Source organism: Stegostoma tigrinum, chromosome 2 (assembly GCF_030684315.1).
Source record: "Stegostoma tigrinum isolate sSteTig4 chromosome 2, sSteTig4.hap1, whole genome shotgun sequence".
Taxonomy (NCBI): domain Eukaryota; kingdom Metazoa; phylum Chordata; class Chondrichthyes; order Orectolobiformes; family Stegostomatidae; genus Stegostoma; species Stegostoma tigrinum.
In genome coordinates this window covers 68,319,864-68,341,904 of record NC_081355.1, presented here as the reverse complement: position 1 = coordinate 68,341,904, position 22,041 = coordinate 68,319,864, and the positions used below count along the sequence as shown (strand labels likewise).

The 22,041-nt window shown below is 43.7% G+C and overlaps 1 protein-coding gene across 4 annotated transcripts in view; it reads left to right on the top strand.

Moving 5' to 3' along the window:
- etv1 (ETS variant transcription factor 1) overlaps nucleotides 1-22,041 on the top strand; it is a 146,738-nt gene that overhangs the window by 38,457 nt on the left and 86,240 nt on the right. The window lies entirely within an intron of this gene.

Genomic DNA, 22,041 nt, shown 5'->3' with positions numbered 1-22,041 from the left:
GATCCATTGGGCACAGTTCCAGTGAACCTGTGTGAGGAACGTCAGAAACAGAATGGGCCCTTAGTAATGCGAGTAATCCACATTCACATCGCAGAAAAATGATGGGTTAGTCTCATTCTCCATACAGTGGGACATGGAGGCCTCATTAAGAAGAGCCAGAGAATGCATTGCTGTGAATTTGAACACTGGAAACCTCGTTCCACCATTTGCAGCCACGCTGCACAAAGCACAGTAGGCGGTTGTCAGAGTGGTAGGCTTACTAAAATCTTGAACCCCTTATTCTTTCTCCCCAACATCTTGCAAGAATGGCTGCATTGCATGTAAGAGCACATTGACACGTATTTACAGTTCATTGTGAGGAGAAATTGCCTTCACATCATTACACAGCCAATGAGGCCATGGATTCATAGAATCATAGAACTGTGTGGAAACAGGCCATTCAGCCCCCCTGGAGTCCACACTGACTCTCTGAAGAGCATTCCATCCTGGCCCACCCCACCCTCTTCCCTGTAACCCTGCATTTCCCTTGGCTAATCCAGCCAGCCTGCATATCCCTGGGCACTATGGGAAATTTAGCGTGGCTAATCTACCTAACTTGCGTATCTTTGGACTGTGGGAGGAAGTCAGAGGACCTGGAGGAAACCCCCACAGACACGAGGAGAAGGTGCAAACACAGACAGTCGCTCGAAGCTGGAATTGAACCCAGGTCGCTGGTGCTGTGAGCCACCCGGTGGATTGTCTTTGTGAATTATGGCCTGAAGTTGATATGAGTAAGATCACCTCTGATTACTTCTGCTTTGTGAAGTTGACAATCTTCAATCTGCAAAGACACGTTGACGATTGCTTGGGACGAGGATGTGCGCACTACACACGTGTTTCTAATGCAAGGTACTATGGTTACAGATGACTTCAGTGTAAACTGTGGAAACAACTGGTTAATGCAATTATCCCTTGAAGGGCATGCATGTTGAGACAGAATAAAAACACTTACTTCACCCTCTCTGTGATTGGGTGCAGCCAATTTCCATTGTTCAACTCGGGGGGAGGATAGAAGGTAAAACAGATTGCACTAGGTAGAGAGAGTCACATGCTTGGCACGGTCATTACAGGGTGCCCTGAATCTTCAAGTCTGTTTCGTCATTGTGCTCCCCATCAACCCACTAGTACTGAGCTTCCACTAATTCCCTTCCAACGTTTTTCATTTATGCCTTAATTTCCTACCCATACCTCCAGAGCCCCAGTTCTGCAATTTATTCATGCCAATCTGCATGTTGTTCTGATTCCCCACTGAGGCCAGGGTAGTTGTCACTTTTAATGCTTGCCCACCTCCACACGCTTCTCACTCCCACAATAACTCATGTCCTCCAATGCACTGCTCCCTCCCATCTTTGTCTTTTGGTTTGCCAATATCATTTCCTCTGCATGCCAGCACGATGCCTCGATTTCCGTGGCCTCCCTACCACAGCAGTGGCCCCTGAGAATCTATTCCTTCTCCTTGACTTTCAATGAACAGACTGCAGGACTGATAAGAGGTACACAGGCACACCACGCCACATACACCGCACTAACACATACCTCCCCCGACCTCTTCCCCCCACTGATTTACCACTAATCCCTGACAAATTGGATTGCACCTGTAAGACTGACTGAGACCTACTCTCTGGACTGCAGTGCCAAGAACCCTGACTCTGTACGCCCCAGGCAAGCGGTAAACCCCTGGACTGAGATCAACACTTGGCAGATTGTGGCTGGACCCTCTGACTGCTGAGGGTTGTGAGGAAAGGTCACACAACCCCAAAACTTTCACTCTGATTCCTCTCCACAGACGCCGCTAGACCTGCTGATCTTTTCCAACAATTTCTGTTCAAGAGTGTCTATTGATTTGACTAAGGATAATTCCCTCAGACAATGACACTTGGCCATTTGGCTGAAGCACATGTAGTGTGTTTGCCTGCGCATTATTGGCACATCACCTAGCTGTGTCCTTGATGTGGCATGATGCTGTACAGCAACATGTCCACCCTTGATAGGCCACCTTGGACAACTACAGCCAACTGCCTGGCTTTGTGTCTGCAGTAAATGGCAAGACAACGCAGAAATGCTGTAAGCCTCTAAACTCTGATTTTGATTGTTGGGGGCTATGTTTAAATTTTTAGGGCTTTTTTTTGTTCTCAGCAACTAAAATAAGTGGGAATGAAGGGGCAAACTCTCTGCTGGCGGGAGTCAGACCTGGCACATTGGAATATGGTTGTGATTTTTGGAGGTAAGTCATCTCAACTCCAGGACGCCTCTGCTGGAGATCCTCAGGGTAGTGTCCTCGGCCCAACCATCTTAAGCTGCTTCATCAGCAATTTTCTTTCCATCATAAGGTCAGAAATGGGGATGTTCACTGATCATTAAGTAATGCTCAGGACCATTCATGACTCCTCAGATGCTGAAGCAGCCCATGTTCAAATGCAACAAGATCTGGACATTATGCAGGCTTGAGATGACCAGTGACAAGTAATGTTTGCATCACACAAATTCCAGGAAGTCTCCATCTCCTACAAGAAAGAATCAAACCATCACCCATTGATATTCAATGGTGTTACCATCACTATATCTCACACTAACAATGTCCTGGGAGTTACTATTGACTGAAAACTCAACTGGACTCACCAGATACATACAGAGTGGCACGGTGGCACAGTGGTTAGCACTGCTGCCTCACAGTGCCAGAGACCCAGGTTCAATTCCAGTGACGGGCGACTGTCTGTGTGGAGTTTGCACATTCTCCCCGTGCCTGCATGGGTTTGCACCGGTTTCCTCCCACAGTCCAAAGAGGTGCAGGCTAGGTGGATTGGCCATGCTAAATTGCCCGTAGTGTTCAGGGAGGTGACGATTAGGTGGGTTATTGAGGGATGCGTCTAGGTGGGATGCTCTGAGGTTCGGTGTGGACTTGTTGGGCCGAAGGGTCTGTTTCCACATTGTAGGGAGTCTGATTCTGATTCTAATTCTAATTCTAAAAGCTACAAAAGCAGACCAGAGGCTAAGAAAACTGTGGTGAGTAACTCACCTCCTGACTTTCCATAGCCTGTCAACCATCTACAGGACATAAGTCAAGAGCATGATGGAATATTCCCCACTTGCCTGGATGGGTACAACTCTGAGAACACTCAAGAAGCTTTACACCATCCAGGAGAAAGCAGCCTGCTTACTTAACCTTGTACTGGAAATTCCATATTTATTTACAAGGATTTCATTACCTCAGTGATATCAAGTTTTCTGGGATCCCACTTAGCTGAGTATAATGACAAATTTCAAACTGTTTCCACTGCCTCTCCTCCTTTGAGGCTCCTTTCTGCCTCCACAGCCCTCTGGAAGCCTCCTTCACTCCCCTACACCAGTCTTGTAGCCTTGCTCCCACACCCATCTTGCAGCGACCTTTGGCCAGTGCCTGCTGTTCCCCAGCAGACAGCTGTATTCCAGATTCAGCTGTGGGAACGTCCGCAGTTGGCTAATGGGAGCCTTGATGCCATACTCAGCAAAAGCTTACTCCAGTGTTTTCTTGGCAAAAGACAGTCCCCATAATGTCCTTGGCAAAAAGCAGCCTCTGCTCCTGGCCTTGGCTAAAGGCTGTCCCAATGACTCTCCCACTGTGATAACTAGCTTAGTCAGCTCACTGCATATCCATTCACAAGATCGCTTATCTTCCACATTTGTGGTTGTTCGGCTCACAGTGAGTATGGAAAAGACCTGGCCTGCAATTGGATGATAAAATGTGAGGCTGGCTGAACACAGCAGGCCCGGCAGCATCTGAAGAGCACAAAAGCTGACGTTTCGGGCCTAGAGCCTTCATCAGAGAGGGGGATGGGGTGAGGGTTCTGGACTAAATAGGCAGAGAGGGGGAGGCGGACCGAAGATGGAGAGAAAAGAAGATAGGTGGAGAGGAGAGTATAGGTGGGGAGGTAGGGAGGGGATAGGTCAGTCCAGGGAAGACAGACAGGTCAAGGAGGTGGGATGAGGTTAGTAGGTAGGAGATGGAGGTGCGGCTTGGGGTGGGAGGAAGGGATGGGTGAGAGGAAGAACAGGCTAGGGAGGCAGAGACAGGATGGACTGGTTTTGGGATGCAGTGGGTGGAGGCGAAGAGCTGGGCTGGTTGTGTGGTGCAGTAGGGGCAGGGGACGAACTGGGCTTGTTTTGGGATGTGGTGGGGGAAGGGGAGATTTTGAAGCTGGTGAAGTCCACATTGGTACCATTGGGCTGCAGCGTTCCCAAGCGGAATATGAGTTGCTGTTCCTGCAACCTTCGGGTGGCATCATTGTGGCACTGCAGGAGGCCCATGATGGACATGTCATCTAAAGAACGGGAGGGGGAGTGGAAATGGTTTGCGACTGGGAGGTGCAGTTGTTTATTGCGAACCGAGCGGAGGTGTTCTGCAAAGCGGTCCCCAAGCCTCCGCTTGGTTTCCCCAATGTAGAGGATGTAGCTTCGTCTATATTGGGGAAACCAAGCGGAGGCTTGGGGACCGCTTTGCAGAACACCTCCGCTCGGTTCGCAATAAACAACTGCACCTCCCAGTCGCAAACCATTTCCACTCCCCCTCCCGTTCTTTAGATGACATGTCCATCATGGGCCTCCTGCAGTGCCACAATGATGCCACCCGAAGGTTGCAGGAACAGCAAATCATATTCCGCTTGGGAACCCTGCAGCCCAATGGTATCAATGTGGACTTCACCAGCTTCAAAATCTCCCCTTCCCCCACCGCATCCCAAAACCAACCCAGTTCGTCCCCTCCCCGCTACTACACCACACAACCAGCCCAGCTCTTCCCCTCCACCCACTGCATCCCAAAACCAGTCCAGCCTGTCTCTGCCTCCCTAACCTGTTCTTCCTTTCACCCATCCCTTCCTCCCACCCCAAGCTGCACCTCCATCTCCTACCTACTATCCTCATCCCACCTCCTTGACCTGTCCATCTTCCCTGGACTGACCTATCCCCTCCCTACCTCCCCACCTGACCTATCCTCTCCTCTCCACCCATTTTTTCTCTCCATCATCGGTCCGCCTCCCCCTCTCTCCCTATTTATTCCAGAACCCTCACCCCATCCCCCTCTCTGATGAAGGGTCTAGGCCCGAAACATCAGCTTTTGTGCTCCTGAGATGCTGCTGGACCTGCTGTGTTCATCCAGCCTCACATTTTATTGTCTTGGATTCTCCAGCATCTGCAGTTCCCATTATCACTGCAATTGGATGAGTAGCCTTTTCTATCTTTTACACCCTTTCGTATCATTTGTTTACAATGGACTTTTGTCTGATTTGTCAGCGCCACGTGTAGATTTTCTTCAGTGACTTTGGGGCATCTGGGGCCAGATATGCCTAATGCAGCCGTACATTTGAGCGTTGATGGGAAAGAATTGTCAAGCTTACACTGATTGTTGTGTTAAGCAAGAGGGTTGTCATGAGTGATGCCAATTGAATAACTACAGGCAGAGTCCCTTTACCCAGACTGGAGTCTCATTTTACTTATTTCCATGGATTAACATTCATTATGAAGTTGTATTTTGAATTTTCAAACTTACAAAAGGAAAACATTGTTTTGATCTTCATATAGGGGTAGAAAGCAAAAGTAGAAGTCGAGTTGGAAGGTGAATTAGAGCGTGAGCTGGTCTTTGTCATATGTTATTTTTGAAGAAATAAGAACTAATTATGTGAATGTGTATCTGAGGTGCCATGTTTTACTGATAATTATTACTCAGCCTGTGACTACAGGCAAAATTGCAGTCTTGTAGGGCCAATGACCTACTACTGCTCCTAGTTTCTTTGTAAAAGTCCATAAGCTGTATAGAGAACTACAACAATTTCACTTAGTGAAGCTCCAGCACTTTGTATCTGAAGGGTAATTATTTCTAAATTATGGGAACGAGAAGATATGAAATGCTGGCAGCAGGTACCTGTGAGTAAAGGCTCAAACATTACTCAACAATCAAGTTAATGCCAGAAAGAGGAAGAAACTGAGTGAATTGGGCAAACAAACAACATCCATAATCTCTCAGCTCTATCCCACGATGAATTGGGGAGGGGGCAGTAGGGGGAATGAGAGTTGAGTTGGTGGTGGTGCTGACAATGGCATAGATGTATTTCCTATGTTAGAACAAGACCGCAGACAAATTTTAGCAATTTTCTAAAAGTCAAAATGTGATTTAAGTCCATTTTGGGGTAGACAGAAAGGGTTAAATTTGTTTAATAGCTAGGAACTGAATGAAGATAACAGTAAAATTGCAGACATTTTTGAAAACACAGCGTAAATCTCCAGCTAAAATTAAATCATCCAATTGCAGCAGTATGAAATTCAAAGCCTGAGGCAGGAATCAGGTACTTTGCAATTTCCTAATAATATTTAAAAAACAGTTGATAAATTTAAGGACACAGATGAAAGGCTGCATGATCGGTTCATTTCGTGTTCTGAACTCCCTGAAGCCCAAGAAAGAATGGTTTCCCACAATCAAACCCACAATATTACAGATGGTGATTGCTGGTAGAAGATGTGAAACCACAAGTAGGCAGATGGAAGATACTGACTACCAAATGGTTAGCTTTCAGTGAGGGAAAGAGAAAATCATTAGGAGTGATGCAGTGAAACAGCAACAAAAGAATGCTAGGCTGATAGGTGGGAGGATGTGCAAGAGATGGGGATGAGCAAGAGTTCACAGATGGAAGAAAATATTCCACATTTTGCACAACTGAGAAAGGGTATGAAAAAATTAAGGTGCTCCAGGAGTTATCAGAAACAGAAACAGAATGAATGAAAAGAGAAACAAACCAAAATACACATACCCTTGAAACTGATGATGGAGTTTGAGAACTCATTGTGACAGTTCCCAGAGAAAAGAAAGTCATAATATCCTTCATATTGAGCAGAAAGTATGAAATTAGGCACACCCACAAATCTGAAGCTGAAACTTGATGCAGAAGCGCATAGTAATATCATAACATTCAGACTGAACTAAAAGATCTTTTTGGAAACTTTGAAAGAAAATAGTAATCCAAGGAGATGAGATTCAATGGCTACAAACAATCTGAAGCAAAGGGATGCACAAAGGAAAATATTTTAACTGAATGTTCCACATCATTTGAAACAGAACGTCCTACTGTCGTGGGGCTGAACAGGTGGAAAAAGCTACGACTTATCCAGGTAAGCTAGCAGATGAAAGAACCAATACTGAAGGTTGAACACTTAGTGCAATCATTAATAAGTACCTTACAAACAGGAGCAAACAAGACCTGGTACACATGTACCAGAGTGTTTTGATAAGATGGTTGAATACTTTGGAGATTTTTAACTGTTGACCCAATGGTGAAACCAATGATTGATCTCTCATATAAAGTACCAATGGAACTGAAAGGAAAGTGTGAAAGAGAGCTCCAAAAGATGGAAAAAGATAGGGAGATCTCAGAACCTACGGGTTAGTTAAATACATTATACTGAGGGAAAAACCAAACAAAATTTACTTGGTTTCTGAAGAACTTAATGCAACATTAAAGAAGAATCACTGCTGTATTTCAAAACTGAAATAAATTACATCATCATTGACAAGGGCGAAGGCTTTCAACAAGTTTGATTCTAGAATTGGGTCCTGTAGCATGAAGCTTGATGATGAATCTTCACTGTTGATGACATTCAAAATATCCTTTGGTCAGTACAAATTCCTGCTCATATCTTGGCTAATATTAAGGTCACTTTCCAGCAGAAAGTCAATAGAGTTATGGAGTTGTACAGCACTGAAACAGACCTTTTAGCCCCAATGCAATGATGCCAACCAGATATCGTGTATTAATCTCGTCCCATTTACTGGCAACTACCCATATCCATCCAAACCCTTCCTATTCGTGTATTCATCCAGATGCTTTTTAAGTGTTGTAATTGTAGCAGCCTCCACTACCTCTTCTGACAGCTCATTCCATCCACACACCATCCTCTGCATGACTAGTGAACATTTACATGAGTACACAATATAGCTCAGTTCTGACGAAGGGTCACCAGATCCAAAACGTTAACTCTAATTTTTTTTTCTTCACAGATGCTGCCAGACCTGCTGAGCTTTTCCAGCAACTTCTGTTTTTCTTTGTGAAATACAGCATTCACAGTTCTTTCACTTTTTGTGAAGGTGACAATACCAGTTCTTTGCAATTGTGTACGCACCTGATGGAGTCAAGGCACATCCTGAAAATTTCATAGTGTTTCTAACTATCTCACCTCAGAAGACACTCCCTCCCTGGCAGTATTGCTGTTCAGCATAGCTGCTGTCTTCTGATTGGCCTGTGGTTCTCTGCGGGTGAGACTTCCCACTTCGGGTTTAAATCCTACGGAAACCCTGCTGGTGAACTGTCTGCAAACTCCATGCCAACATTAGTTGGTAAAACGTAAACATGGTAGAGGATAAGCGTGAAGTAAAGAACAACAAAGAGTAACTCAGTAAACAAAGGCTGAGAATTAGTTTAGGTGGAGTTAGGCAACACAAAAGGCAGAAAACATAGTTGTAAACTATTTATTGATTTTCTAATAGTAGAATTAGATCTTAAAATAGCCTGGACAAATCAAATTTGCAACAATTGATCACCGGATGAATTCTAGGTCAGTACATTGATGAGATAGTGACCATAGACAAATTTTATGTTGAGTTTGAGTGTGATTTCGTTAAATCCAAAGCTAAGCTCTTAAATCAGAATGAAGTAATTTGGGAAACTGGGTCATAGGAAAATGATAGATAAGTAATAGTGAAATCTAGAGAATTAATTCAGAATAAATATGTTTCTTTAAAGAATTAAAATCCTGTGGGAACAATGGTTCAATTTGGCTGGCAAGAGAAATTAATGATGATGTAGAATTAAAGAAAGAGTTTTGTAACATTAACAAAAAGAAATGTCAGTAAGGATTGGGAACATCTATAGATTTCACCAAATGAAGACCAGGAGAATGGATAATGATAGTAAAATGGGAAGGAATACAAAAGCAAGTCGTAAAAATCTCTTGTAGCAATGTTATGCAAAAGTGTTGCAAAATAAATATAACTTTTTTTTAAAGGGATAGGATAAAAAATAAAGGGGAATAAAGAAATGGTGAGGCCATTAAATCAATGCTTTATAGCTGTCTTCGCAGTAGAAGTCACAAACTATATTGCAGAAACAATGGGGAGCCAAGCCTCTGGTGAGAATGAGGGATGTAGTGAAATTGGTGTCGCAGAAACAGGAAATTTAATGGGAGTCAAAGCTGAAAAGTTGCCTGGGCCTAATGACATAGTTCCTAGGGTTTTAAAGCAGTTGCCTAAATAGATAATAGATACATCTGATCTTCATTAATTCCCTGGATTCTACAACAGTTCCTTTGGGATTGGAAGGCAGCAAACCCACTATTCAACAAAGGAGAGTGATGGAAAACATGATGCTGCAGACCATTCAGTCTTTTGGTAGAAGGTAAAATACCAGAATCTATTGTTAAGGATGTGATCAGATAACACTTAGAAAATGATAGATGATTGCTTCGCGTTAGCCCATTTTATAACATGAAAATAGTGTTTGACAAATTTGTTAACCATTCTTTGGGATTGTAAAGATAAGAGCGAAAACAGTTAGTGGTGTGCCATTTTTGGATTTTTCAGAGGAATTCAAGAAGGAAAAAAGGCATCTGGATGAGTACATGCATAGGAAGTGTTTAGAGGGTTATGGGCCAAATGCTGGCAAATGGGACTAGATTAATTTCAGGTATCTGGTCAGCATGGACAGGTTGGACTATACGGTCCATTTCTGTGCTGTACATCTCTGTGACTCTATGAATTGCGCCAGTGAATATTATAAACATAAGAGGCTCATGGGAACAGGGAATAGAATGGGCTACAGAATGAAAACAGAGATAAGAAATAAAAGGGTCATTTTTGGGATGTTTTTAACAAATGTGGCATGACATGGGTTGGTACTTCACCCTCAGGTGTTTACAGTCTATTGAGATAGGGAGATCCAGTGAAATGGATCCAGGTTTGTTGATGCACATTAAAATGAGAAAGCAAGCTGCGAGGAGGATGTAAAGAAGCAGTAAATGGATATTTGCATTGTCAGTGTGTTTAAGTGTATGGTAGAAAGTATATAATTTGGAGAAATGTGAAGTTGTTGACTTTGGTAGGAAAAACAACAAAGTTAGATATTGGAAGATGGAGAAATGATGGTATTCAGAGGGATTCGGCCTTCCTTGTGCATGAATCATAGAAAGTTAATAGACAGTGCAGCAAGCGATTAAGAAAATATGTATTATGTAGTGTTTTGATGAGACAAATCTGATCACTTTGTTCTCCTTGCCTAAGGAAGTGCATATTTTCCTTGGACGGAGTGCTATGAAGATTCACAAATCTGCTTCCTCAGATTAGGAGTCTGTCATATGAAGTGAGATTAACAGTTTGTTTTCTCTAGGGCTTGGAAGAATGAGAGATGATTTCATTGAAACATATGAAATGCTTAAGGGACTTGACAGGGTAGATTATGGGTAGGATGTTGTAGCTGGTTGAGACATAAAGGTTGCAGTCTCAGAATGAGGGTCTGTTATTTTGGACTGAAATGAGAATATGTCTCTTTATTCAAACAGTTGGGAATCCTTAGAATTTCTATTCCAGAGGGTTGTGGTTGCTCAATTGTTGGGTGTATACAAGGCAAAGATTGACTGACTTTTGGGTAGGAAGAGAAACAAGATATTTTGGGTAATCCAAAAAGGTGGACTTGAGCAAAAGGATCAGCCATAATCTTATTGAATGGCACAGTAGGCCAAAGAGGCTGTATTACCTACTCAAACTTGCACTTCATTAGCTCTTACTACAAGGGTGGAGGAGAGATTTACTAATTAAAACCAATTTAAAAATTAATTGAAGGAACGATTAATTAATGGTTTGAAATGGGAGACTGATCTCTTACTGGAGGACAAATTTGAATTCTGACCAGGAGTAAGTAAAAAAAATGCCTGTCCAATCTTATCAAAATTTAAACCGACTAATGAAGGAAAAAAAGAATGGCGATTACTATGATTGAGAAAATTTGGTTTTATGGCCTCTTGATCACCCCGCTAGTAATTGCTGCACCTTCAGGTGTCGAAGAACTAAATCTGAAAGTTTCTGCAGACAGTTCTCTGCCTCTAATTCATTTTCTTCCTTTAAAACTGTCCTTGAAACCTGTCTCTTTTGATCATGTGATGTAATATCTGCTTCTGTGACTATTTCCATTTTTTGCTTTCTGTTGCTCTGTGAAGCAGTTGTGGTGTTAAAAATGCTACAAATGTTCAGTGAGGACATAGTGGAACAGGTAAGAACCTAGGAATTCTGCTGCCAGTAACAGTCCTCCTGGCTCCTTCACTATCACTGGGTCAAAACCTTGGAATCCCCTCTTGAACAGCACTAGCGACACCTCAAGGAGACCAGCGGGTCAAGAAGACAGCTCACCGCCACATTCTTCAGTGCATCTCGAGCTGAACAATACTTGCAGTACTACCCATTAACAATATTTTTTTAAAGAGCTCTGAAGAACAGACAAAATTACAAATTGGCTCATATGTGGAAATAAATGCTGTTCCACTTGCTTAACTTGAACGTTTCACTATTTGCAAACGACCATGCTGCTCATGATTCAGACAGTAAGGAAAGTCTAGTCTTGAGAAAATCTTGAGATGTTTTCTGACAGTAAAGTTGGTGTATAATTGCTTGTCAGTGCTGTTGAAATTCAATCTGAGCAGTACGTTGGTGAGGGGGTGTGGATGATGTGGAGGGGTGAGAAACAAAAGTCGGAGTTCTAATTTGACACACATACTGACATTCTGTAAACATCAACTAAGCTATAGTATGGCTCCCATGAGAAATGGGAGGAATAAAACCTACAAAGCAGTGCAGACAGTTGTAGTCTAGCAGTATTTAGTGAGTGTAATTTAATTAGTGTTGATCATGACTCCAGATGATTGTGATTTGATCAGGAATAATTTAGTACTTAACAGCCTCTTAGATGCATTGAGTACATGTGGGAAGGTAAAGTAAGTTGCATAAATTAATGTGCCATATTCATGTGGTGCCTGTTAGAGATGTCTGCTTGTACTGTACCCTCCAAGCAGGCAGTTATTTTAAGTTCTGAAGGATGGTGCAACAAACATGTTTGCTTTTGAATTTTCACATACGCTATCTGGTAGCTCTTGTGGGGATGACTGTCACCACTTAGAATATTTATCGGCCTGTCATACGGTCTCAATAGCCCCAAGTCATACTGATGCTTTCATTGCTAATTGGTGTTATTAAAATGCACACTGAATTTTAGTCTGGGGAATTATCAACTTTTCTAACGGAATATACTGATATAATGTGAGTAAAGAAAGTGGCGACAAAATACATTTATGTAGAGTTTCATGTTTAAAATTGGCTCAAAATGCTTAGCTGAGCATTAAGAAGAAACAAAATGGGTGTACAGGAATGACCAAGAGCTTGATCAAGACATGAAGTACAAGGTGAAGGTTAAAGGATGAGAGGGAGATAGGAGGTGGGGAGGTAGATTGTCCTGGAGAGGAAATTCCAAAATGTGCAGCCTTGAGATAAAGGTGTGGTTACTAAAGGATTGAAGGGATGCTCAAGGTATCTAAAAATTAGAAAACATGGGAGGGAGTGTTCTTGCAGGGCTGAAATAGGTTTCTGAGAAAGGCAGAATAAAGCATGAGGGGATTTAATTAAAGAATGGAATTTGAAATTCATTGCAGAATTGGGGACCAACGTAGGACGGTGAGGAAAGGGTGACGGTAAGGAATATCATACTGTCAGCAGAGCTTCTGATTAGTCAAAATTTCCAGCTTGTCAATGAAAGGAGGATTGCCAGGAGAGCTTGGGGTAATTGAATCTGAAGTTAGAAATGGCAAATCAAAATTTCAGCAGTGTATTTTACTGAGATAAGAGCGGAGGGAGGGATGAAGGTAGGTGATATCCCTAGGGTTGAGGATGAAGGTGGATGAAGTTACTGGCAGTGAGTTTACGCAAAAGGTTTTCCTGATATTGCCTTCTGTAACATAAGAAATGGGGTGTGGATATCATTGCATTGAAGAATTCAAAAGATATTTACTGCAGCTAACTATTATATGCAAACATTACATTCCTCAGACACTTACATGTCTGGGCTAACATTAAGCAGCTAAGTTACAACAAGGCATTGCATACTTCCAGTGATCTGAGATAAGATGGAGTACGAGATCTTTATACGCTCAGATCATATATTACAATGCAGTGACAAGATCACAAGCCTGTGTCTGCAAGGCCCACTGACATACTGACTGTGATATTTAACACGTAGTCCCCCTTTTTCCAAAGATAAAAACTCATTTCAAATAGACAATAATAACTGTACATAGACACATTATCAATTTGATATATATCTGATCAGGTAAAACTGAGTTTACAAGACTGTAACTTCAGACTTTAGAGAAAGGTCTTAGAGGCCTGACTATTCATTATGATCTGGTGATCATTTATCCATGTAGAGGGATGTACATTGTTCAACAATTTTGGTTTGCTATTGGTTGCTATCTTTCAAGACTACCACACAAACACCATCAGAGTGTTTTTCATCATTGTCTTTTTGCATGATTGGTGTGTTCTACATTGATCTGAATTGGCTTCTGTTCCTTCGCAAAGTAGAACTGTGATCAGCAAAAACTTAATTTGACGTAGGCTGGTTGTGTATTTGCGAAACATTCGCTGATTTTTGGATTTGGATTTGGATTTATAACACACACCCTCTGCCAAGTTCACAGTTTTGATAGTTCTCTACCTTTCATTTTCCTCTGCCTTTGGAGAAAAATGTCCTGTGTCTCACAATAGTTATCTAATTGGTTGCTGGAGAAGGTTGCTCACACTTATCTTCTGATAAATTATGCTTGGGGTGAGAATCTCTTCTCAATTGCTGTTGCACGAAATTGCAACACTGTGGTGTGCATATTTTCCTTGATGCTCGAATCTTAATGATCATTAATTTATCTCCTGCTAGATCTTCTGAGTGAATGCTGGACTCATGATGTGTGTGGGTCAATTCCTACTTAGTCCACATCTTTAAATACTTTGCCAATACATTGTCATTGTCAGATGCTAACCATTCCATGATACCAAATAAACTGAATATAGCACTCAGCATCAGTGAATCAAAGTGAAAAGGGAAGTTTAGAGATATCATACACCACTTGGATGTAATTTTGCTCGTGCACTAGAAATAGGTGTGTTGCAGCTTTTGTTCAAAGAGTGAATGTAATACCTTGTGGATGTGAAGGCTCCCTTTGCAGCTGGCATTGATTCATTTGGTGTGCCTCATATGCACTCACAAGTTGTTGAATCCTTGGAGATCATTGCCTGATGCAGTCTGGTCAGCACCGTGAGTGTGGTTTAATTCTCATGAATAGTGACCATATTTTGGGCTCTTCACATAAGAGTAGTCCCACCATTGCTGGACCATTGGTATGTACCAGGTAGAGGACTTTGGAAAGCTAAAATGAGCTTGCATATTGGCATTGCAGTGTGATTTTGCCGATGCACAAAACTGGTGATCCATTATATGCTGTGAAATGATTTCTTGTTTTTGTAGCATGGAATGTGGCTTGCTAGTAACGTGTCTTTCTCAACATAGAGAGATAAGATGTCAGCTCTAGCTACCATGGTGATTTGAGATTTTAGTATGTGTTCTCCTGCCTCTTCAGGACATGTGATATTAAGGGTTGTAAAATTTTCTGTTTGGCTTATGCTATCGCCAACGTTAACAATATGGAAATCAAAGTCATGTTCTGAAAATTTTCTTCCATTTGATGTGTGTGGGTCTGAACCTCATTGATGAGTTTACGTTTGCACATATTCTAAATGTTTTCCTAGGCGCTAGTGTTGTGGTGTTGGACCATCTTGTAGTTACCTTTGTTTTGTTCTGAGGTCTGTCTTGGCTTTTGGAAGCAGATTTTTAGCAATGCGTGCCCAGAATGCCTCAATGCCACATTCTATTCTATTATCAAAAGAAGGTTGGATGGCTTTTGAGTGGGTGTGCCAAAACATATTGGCTACAAATTATGTTGATTTGGTTCACTTTGCTGATGTTTGTAATATTATTGGCTTGTCACTGTAGCTTCACATTCGGTTCATCCATGAATAATGTGTCATTGGTCTGATCCTTATTCTTGTACTGAAGATCCTTGCTAAAGTTTTTAATCGGTGTAGAGGTGGTGACCTATTCAGTGATCCTTTCAGACAGTGGTTCTTGGAAATGTCACACTCACGTGTTTTGCAATAGCTCTTCTATCAAACTGGCCAGTAGACCCTTAACTTGTTGCCTAAATAATAAGAGTTGGAATCTGCTAATCCTAAAGCTAATTCATTTCTTAAACATGTCTTTGCAAACTTTTCAGACCGTTTCTGGATATTTCTGATTTTCCTTGGAAAGATCAGATATGTTAAATCTCTGAAGCCCCTCTTTGGCGATGGGAACAAGATTTCACAGCTGTTTCCTCATGAACATCTGTTGCTTAATCTGAATATAGCTGACCATAAAAGACAACTGAATAAGTTGTTTGAACAGTTGCAATTCAGTCAAGGTATCAATAGATGTTCATGCCACAAAGAAATTTCTGCCACCCAGGATAGATAATTAAAAATGTTGGATGGTACCCTTGAGTCATGTGTCCTTGACTTGTGTCAATGTAGATTAAATGTTACCATTCCTTAGTGACAGAGACTGTGCAGCTGGGCTCCAAAAGATATTGTTACTTACTTATTAAGTGCAAAGAACAGATCGTACAGAGCTTCTGCCTGGCCTTGTGTCCAAGCTGAAAAGTGAAATGTTTTTTCAGTTTGAATTGAGGCAATCTTCAAAATTTATCTTGTATCTAAAGAGCTTGCATTCCAATCAAATGAAATTATCTCTGATATCTTGGTGATTATGCCATTTTGCAGATCATTACAGTTATCTGTATTCTAAGAAACAGATGCCGTTGAGGGGCAAGAAACTTGCCCATTTGTAAGAATTCTTTGTTGATCAATCAGACTATAAATAGATCACTAAATATATACCACCAGGATATCGGAATATTTTTGTAAACGACCACTTACCATGGTGTGAACTTGCCTCCGAGAAGATGTTTAACTCAGTGTGGTAATGCTTGTGTTTAACTTCTGTAACATATGAAACTGGGTGTAGATATCACGGTATTGAAAAATTTAAAAATGATCATTACAGCTTACCATTACATACAAACGTTACATTTCTCTATACATATGTGCCTGCGTTCATACCAAGCTGTTAAATTACAACAAAGAAGCCTGTTTCCAGCAGAGTGTCATGCTTCAAGTGATCTAAAATTAGACTGAGCGCGAGATCTTTTAATCCCTCGGGTCAATGCTCTGATGCAATTATGATATGAGCATGTCTCTTAAAGTTAAACTGATTTACCGAGCATGAAACAGTGCACAAAATATTCAGGTGGATGCTGAAGTAGTTCTATTACTGAGGTTACATTGAAAGCGACAGTGTCATTGAAGGGGTAATGACTACAAGTGATATTGCTGAAATGCACAGGGGATCTTTGTTTTGCCAGTGTCAGTTTTGTCAAGATTCATGGAGGCTGCCTTTCTACGAGGTCTAGTGAGAACTTTAGCAACCCCATTAACAATCTATCCCACCCCATGGTGCTCCTCTTGTCTAATTCTAGCCCCTTCCTACTGCTTGCTTTTCCTGGAAGAACTTGTCATTCATAGATACAGCAGTAACACTGACATCTGAACCATCGTTAAAAGGTCACTCTGCACTTGGACAAGTGTTGACAATTGGGCCCTGCCCTCACCGGTAATATAATAGCACAGCAGCCACAAAGTTGCACCGCACATGGCACAATTTCTGACATTTTCCTGACAGATAAAACCCACCGCTCTCATTCTCGTGTGGAAACAGGCCATTCGGCCCAAACTGCTCATTCAAAGAGCATCCCATCTAGACCCATTCCCCTAACCTGGCATTTCCAACGTCTAACGCACCTAGCGTAAACATCCCTGGGCACAATGGGCAATTTAGCACGACCCACCCACCTACCCTGCACATGGACTGTGGGAGGAAACCAGTGTACCTGGAGGAAACCCATGCAGACACAGGGAGAATGTGCAGAGTCCACACAGACATTTGCCTGGGGATGGAATCAAACCCTGGGCCCTGGCGCTGTGAGGCAGCAGTGCTAACCACTGAGCCACTGTGCCACCCTGACAGATTGCGCCACAGAGACAGGCTCTCCTAGTTTCTGCTGAACACAAGACCATGCCCTTTATTTGTCCTCAGATCCATTCTGTCTATACATCCTCTCCACGTCACCACTGATCTGTCCCTAGTACTCACTGGAGACCTGCATTCGTCACTGTCCAGTACAGAAACATCATGTACAGACGAGGAATAGATAATTCCAAATATTAATATTTATTTACAACTAGAAAAAGCAACACACTCAAATCTAGAAGAGCCTGCAGTTTGCTCTCTCAGCATGAAGCAAATGCTGGCACAATGACCAATGACTGTGTTACATTCCATGATTAGCATCTGCACCCAGCTACCAGAACCTGGTGTGAGTCAGGTTCCAGTTGGGCTTGTAGCACCCCTGCAGCTGACCTCCGCCATGCACAAGGAAAACTTGCTCCTCCCAAGGTCCTTATCTTCCTCCTTTCTCTCGCTTCCTCAGCATGCAGCACATCATATCGTTGCCTTGTCTAGTTGTGCAGAGCACAGCATACCAGGATGATGTGGTGCACTCTGTCTGGATTATACTGGAGGACCCTTTCAGGACCGAACAAAATAGCAGAACCACATCTCCCACAGCCTAACACTCTGCTCAACCACAGCCCTGCTCAAAGCATGGGTGGCACTGGATCTGTGCTGCACGGCAGTTGCGCATGGAGTGTCATGAGCCATGGTCGCAGTGAGTAACCATTATCTTCCAGTAACCAGCCTTGTAAAACATCTGGATTCCAAATAGCACCAGGTGCATGAGAATGCTGTGGGATGTAGGAATGATGACAACTGCCAGGGAAGATCTAGGAAGTATTAACAGTGATCATCGATCACTTGGACATTAGTTAATTGGATCCCCTTCAAATGGATGAATTCTGCATCCTTGTGATACAGGCCTCTCATTGCCATGTGTACAGAACTGATGGCACCCTGCACCTGGGGGAAGCCAGCTGTGTTTCCAAATCTTGCTTCCCAGGCTGCAGCACTGACCACGTCTTTGGGAATTAAAATGAACTGGTGTGATCTCACACAGATAGTCTCAGCTACTGTCCTGATGGATTTGTGGCACTGAGGGATCCTGTGCTCTCTGGAAGAAACCAGACACACACACAATTTCAAAGTGGCATTTACCTTTGCAGACACAGTGGCTCAGTGGTTAGCACTGCTGCCTCACAGCACCAGGGACTTGGGTTCAATTCCACCCTCAAGCGACTGTCTGTTTGCACATTCTCCCTGTGTTTGTGTGGGTGTCCTCCCATGGGCCAAAGATGTGCACGCTAGGTGGATTGGCCATACAAAATTGCTCATACCGTTCAGGGATGTGTTAATTAGGTGGGTTTTGGAGGGATAGGTCAAGGTGAGATGCTTTGAAGGGTGGTGTGGACTTGTTGGGCCGAAGGGCCTGTTTCCACACTTCTCAGGATTCTATGACACCAGGAGAGGATGATTCCCTGTTTTTGCAGCCCCAGCTCCCACTGTAGCATCTGGTATAGTTTGTCAGTGTCCAAGGCCACACAAATACTAATATTGCTCCCTGCTCATCCCCAGGTCATCCTGCAGATGCGGTGCATTGTTACGGGCCTGTGGCTGTTAGCCCGCATGCCCCCTCAGCCTTGATGGTGGCCTGCTGCTGTTCCTGCACTCACCACCAGTCCTGGTCCTCTTGCCTCTGCCTTGATCTTGGGAAGGCAGCTACAGAGCCCAACATCCCACTAGTGGCTGGGTGGATGACTCTTGCTAGCAATGACCTATGTTGGAAACATGAGGACCAAAACAAGTCCTTGGCTGTGAGAGCAGTCTGTGATAGCAGACCCTGCAGATGAGGGCTGTGCATCCTCTCCCAAACAGTGAGACATGCTGCAGACTGGTAATGAGGATCATGCCTCCATCATTCATTCAGCTTCAGCCTTAGCATGTGCACCAACTTGGTAAAAGTGCTACATCGACTGAGTGACTAATGCGTTACGTCGAAATGAAAGTGGCCAATGCACTCTGAACATCTTAGTCTTCCCTCCCTAGATCCTCATCAACTGGGAATTATATTACAGCATTCAGTAGAATCTATCATAATACTTACATGACAGAAAATTAAGTGATTGAGTAGCTTCCTTGCAGGTGAGACATTTATGGTTGCTTTTGGAGATAGTAGGAACTGCAGATGCTGGAGAATCTGAGATAACAAGGTGTACAGTTGGATGAACACAGCAGGCCAAGCAGAATCATAGGAGCAGGAAAGCTGACATTTTGGGTCTAGACTCTTCTTCAGAAGTGGGGGTGGGTGAAGGGGCTCTGAAATAAGTAGGGATAGAGGGGGAGGCGGATAGAAGATGGACAGTGGAGAAGATAGTTGGACAGGAGACAGACAAGTCAAAGAGGCAGGGATGGAGCCAGTTAAGGTGAGTGTAGGTGGGGAGGTAGGGAGGAGATAGGTAGGGAGTCCAGGGAGGACAGACAGGTCAAGGGGGTGGGATGAGGTTAGTAGGTAGGAGTTGGGGGTGCAGTTTGAGGTAGGAGGAGGGGATAGGTGGGAGGAAGGACAAGTTCGGGAGGCTGGAATGAGCTGGGCTGGTTTTGGGATGAGGTAGGGGGAGGGGAGATTTTGAAGCTTGTGAAGTCTACATTGATACCGTTGGGCTGCGGCGTTCCCAAGCGGAATATGAGTTGCTGTTCCTGCAATCTTAGGGTGACATCATTGTGGCACTGCAGGAGGCCTAGGATGGACATGTCGTCTGGGGGGTGGGAGGGGGTGTTGAAATGGTTCGCGACTGGGAGGTGCGGTCGTTTAGTGTGAACCGAGCGGAGGTGTTCTGCAAAGCGGTCCCGAAGCCTCCGCTTGTCTTCCCCGATGTAGAGGAGGCCACAATGGGCATAACGGATACAGTATACCACATCAACAGATGTGCAGGTGAACATTTGTTTGATGTGGGAGGTCTTCTTGGGGCCTGGGATGGGGGTGGGGGGCAGGTGTAGCACTTCCTGCGGTTGCAGGGGAAAGTACCGGGTGTGGTGGGGCTGGAGGGGAGTGTGGAGTGGACAAGGGAGTCATGGAGAGAGTGGTCCCTCTGGAAAGCAGATAAGGGTGGAGAGGGAAAAATGTCTTTGATGGTGGGGTCAGATTGCAGATGGTGGAAGTGTTGGAGGTTGATGCGTTGGATCTGGAGGTTGGTGGGGTGGTACGTGAGGATGTGGTGCTTTCTGTTTTGGTTGTTATTGCGGGGATGCGGTGTAAGGGATGAGTTGTGGGAGACATGGTCAAGGGCGTTCTTGACTACTGAAGAGGGAGATGTTGTTGTCCTCGAAAGATGAGGACATCCAAGATGTACGGGAGTGGAATGCCTCATCCTGGGAGCAGATGCGGTGGAGGTGAAGGAATTGGGAATAGGGGATGGCATTTTTGCAGGAAGGTGGGTGGGAGGAGGTGTATTCTCGGTAGCTGTGGGAGTCGGTGGACTTGAAATGGATATTGCTTTCTAGGTCATTGCCATAGATGGAGAGAGAGAGGTTCAGGAAGGAGGGAGAGGTTGCTTTTGGTCAGTTTTTACCTCTTTAAAATCATTACTGGTAATCTTTGCATCATTGAGGTGCCAGTGTTCAATTTGCTGGATACCAGCAATGGGCAATACAGTGGCTCAGTGGTTAGCACTGCAGCCTCACAGCGCCAGGGACCCGTGTTCACGTCCAGTCTCAGGTGACTATCTGTGTGGAGTTTGCACATCCTCCCTTTGAATGCATAGATTTCCTGCAGTGCTCCAGTTTCCTCCCACAGTCCAAAGATGTGCAGGGCAGGTTGTTTGGCCATGTTAAATTGCCCCGTAGCGTCTGGGGATGGGTAGGTTGGATGGATTAGCTATTGGGGTTGCAGGGATTGGGTAGGGGGCGTGAGTCTGGGTAAGATGCTCCTCAGAGAGTTGGTGTGGGCTTGTTGGGATAAATGATCCCTTCCTGCAATCCAGGGATTTTATCTAATTACAAATGACATGATACAAGTTGACCAGTAGTTGTACCTTGAGTGTGATCACTTTGCATATGATGCAAATTAAATATAACTGCAGTTTTGCAAGTGCATATTCCAATATCCTAGTGTACAGTAGACATAGATCCCATGCATTCACCCGTTTTTGTTCCAGCCATTACCGGTTAAAGTTGTGTCTAACTCAGAAAATAAGGGCATAGAATGCAGCTCATGGTAAACACGGTGAGGACCAGGTCCCATCTCACTACCAGGGACCTTTCCAGGGTCTTTGTGTTCTCTTTTGCCTCTTAGTATCCCAACAGTCCATTTCCACCCAGTCCTCACGATTCAAATGTTGCCTCCAACTTTCCTCCTTGTTTCCTGAGCTCCTGAGCTTCCTGATATTGAATGAGATCTTGCACACTTCCCTCGTGAAGGACACAGTAGTGGTTACTGCCACTAATCCCCCCAGCTTCCTGTAGCCTTCCATGTCCTGAAACAGCGACTTTCCTGCTCCCCTGATGCTGCCTGACCCGCAGTGCCCCTTCAGTTCCACATTTTATTGCCATTTCCACCTCAACTACTTTTCTATGTTGTCTATTCCTACTCTCTGTTAATGGTTTTCTCTTCCCACATCTTGCTGACGTTTTTAGCCCTTTTGGGGTGGTGGCCTGATGGCCTGATGTGAAATTTAATACACCCACTGATACTTTGCCTTAGGAAGAGAGGTGACATCAGCCGAGATCAGTGCTCCCTGACTTATAATTGAGTATTTTGTGCTTTAACTGAAGACTTTCCTTCAGCTGTGTAGTA